Source organism: Notamacropus eugenii, chromosome 3 (assembly GCF_028372415.1).
Source record: "Notamacropus eugenii isolate mMacEug1 chromosome 3, mMacEug1.pri_v2, whole genome shotgun sequence".
Classification (NCBI taxonomy): Eukaryota; Metazoa; Chordata; class Mammalia; order Diprotodontia; family Macropodidae; genus Notamacropus; species Notamacropus eugenii.
In genome coordinates this window covers 312,743,879-312,746,443 of record NC_092874.1, presented here as the reverse complement: position 1 = coordinate 312,746,443, position 2,565 = coordinate 312,743,879, and positions in this window count along the sequence as shown.

The following is a 2,565-nucleotide window of genomic DNA, read 5'->3' as shown; positions in this document are numbered from 1 at the left end:
GAAATGGCAAACCATTCCAGCTTACCTTGCCAAGAAAACCCCAGATGGGGTCACAAAGAGTCAGGCATGACTTCAAAAAACTGAACAACTCACAAAGTGAATCTCAGTTACAGGAGGGCCATTTATTTCTCTCAATACAAATACAATTCTTAAAACAGAGAAGGCTGATGAATGAATTTAATGGAGGGGACTAGCCAATGAGGGCCCATTCCTTATCAGTATAGCTGCCAAGTTTAGAAATGTTCATTTCTGAAGATCACTGTTCAGTCCCATAGGAGAGAAACCTAAAGCATAAGAGATGTCCTGGGACTTGAGGTCCATGCTACCACATGTCTTTATAATCGTATGTATGTATGTGCCATGGCTGTTGATTTGAGTCTGGGAGAGAAATTCCCTCCCCACGTTTCCAACTAGGGAATGGCCCAAAGAAGCTAGAAACAGTTTCTCTTTCTTAAAATCCAGAGAGGGAGCAACGCTTCTTGGTTGGTATTTATTTGTTTGCAAAGCACTTCATATACATTATCTCATTTGATCCTTACAATAACCCTGTAAGGCAGAAGATGATTATCTTCCCCATTTTAGAGATGAGGAAATTGAGGTTTGGAGAATTTAAATGACATGCTCAGGGTTACATAGCTAGTCTGAAGTGGGGTACAAACTGATTCCATGTATTTCACTAGATCTGCTAAAACAAACAGACAAACAAAACTGCTTCTCTGGGTTCCATTGCTAATTATCTTTACCATAGCCCTTAGTTATGGGGTCTAAGTTCATGGGCTACTGGCCCCACATGTCATTTAAGCAAGAGACCCTAGTGTGTTAAACAGTGGAAGGGTTCTGAGCACATGTCCAGCTCTCTTCCCATGGTTGGACTCATATCACCCTTATTCGTGGATACTCATTCTGAGATTTCAGGCTGGTGGGGGTTCAAGGCGAGAATCTCCACTCTTGATTTCTTTCCTTAGAGCTGAATCTTCCAATCTTGTGGAACTCTGGCCAGAGGAACTACAGCAGACCCCTCAAAAGCCCTTCCTTCACATTTAGGCAGAGATCTGTATAAGGACTCTGCTACAGAGGAAGAGTTATTAAAACCAAGGCTAGTCTAAACTTTTGGTGATTGTGTATGAAAGGATGGTCACTAACAGGATTCCCTGGAGTGAGTTTGAAATAAGTTGCAGAGATGGAACAGCACCTCCTTGTTTTCCTCTTTTCTTTTTGCTCACTCCCTTCCTTTGCTTCTCCTCCTTCTGTCCTTTCCTCTTTCCATTTCCCCTATCCCCTCAGTCACCTTGTCACACATTTAGTACATATTTTCAGCGAGTGCCTGCTGTTCAGTACTTTGGCTGCTGATGCTCGTGAAGGACTATGAACTCCTGAACAGCGTAGGCTGTGCTGGTGCCAGGCCTTACTTGGTTCCTAAGAGCCTGCTTGCTTAGGAAAGGTAAGGCAGGGGAAGGTGCCTCTTCTGGAGAAGTTCTCATCGCTTGTTTAACTTCCATTGACCCTGACCCTCCCACCCAACCTGGCAAGCTAAGAATCTGGACCCAGGGTCTTCTCACCTTTATTCCATTTCCACCCTCTGGTTTACACTTCCCCCAAATTATTGCTTCCCAGAGAGGCTGACTCAGTCTCTTTGTCATTCGATTAGTTCCTGCCAAATTGTGGCAGATGTCAAAGCAGCCTGATATGAAGATGATAATTCTTTCCACCCCCACCCCCAGCTGGGAAAGTGGAATAAAGGATGCCAAAAGAGAATGTTCTTAGGCACAGGACAGTATGCTCTGAGGAGAAAACTGTGGCTTCTGTATTGGCACTTCAGGCACCAGACGTATATGCCCAGAAAGGGTATAAGGAGAACCCCTTCCAGAATCACTCAGAGTCTTTGTATATCATTTTGGAACAGACCTTCATTTTTCTTGTTCACAAAGATTTTGTGTTTTTGCTTTACTGACTGGTCATCATGCTTGTAAAAGACAAGGTTTCCTTGTCCTTTCCTCCCTCCCAACCGTAATGTCAGGTTCATGAATATACACATATCCTCTTAAATTATCTTGGTTAGATGGAACATATAGATGGGATATATACATATATACACATGCATGTGCATGTAGTCAATGTACATATACATGTATAGGCACACATGCAATATAATGAACGCACATATGTGTATATACATGTGCTTATGTGTATATATAGGTGTTTATATACATGCACAAATATATGCATACATATATGCACACACATATACATGCACACAAAATGTATGCACCTACATATACATACATGTGCACATATGCATACACACATGCATATGTATATACATGTGTATGCATGTGTATATAGACTATATACATATTATGTATATATGTATGTATGTATGTGAAATAAAATACATTTAGCCTATCCTCAGTGAATCTGGCTAGAGTTCAGTTTGGTCTGGGAGCCCATGGGAGAATCATCTAAATTTTACTAGTGACCATAAGTCCTTTTTCCTAAGGTGTTTGGGACCAGGGGTGAACAAATATAGGTCAAGAGACCACTTTCAGATTATCTCCCTTTGCCTTT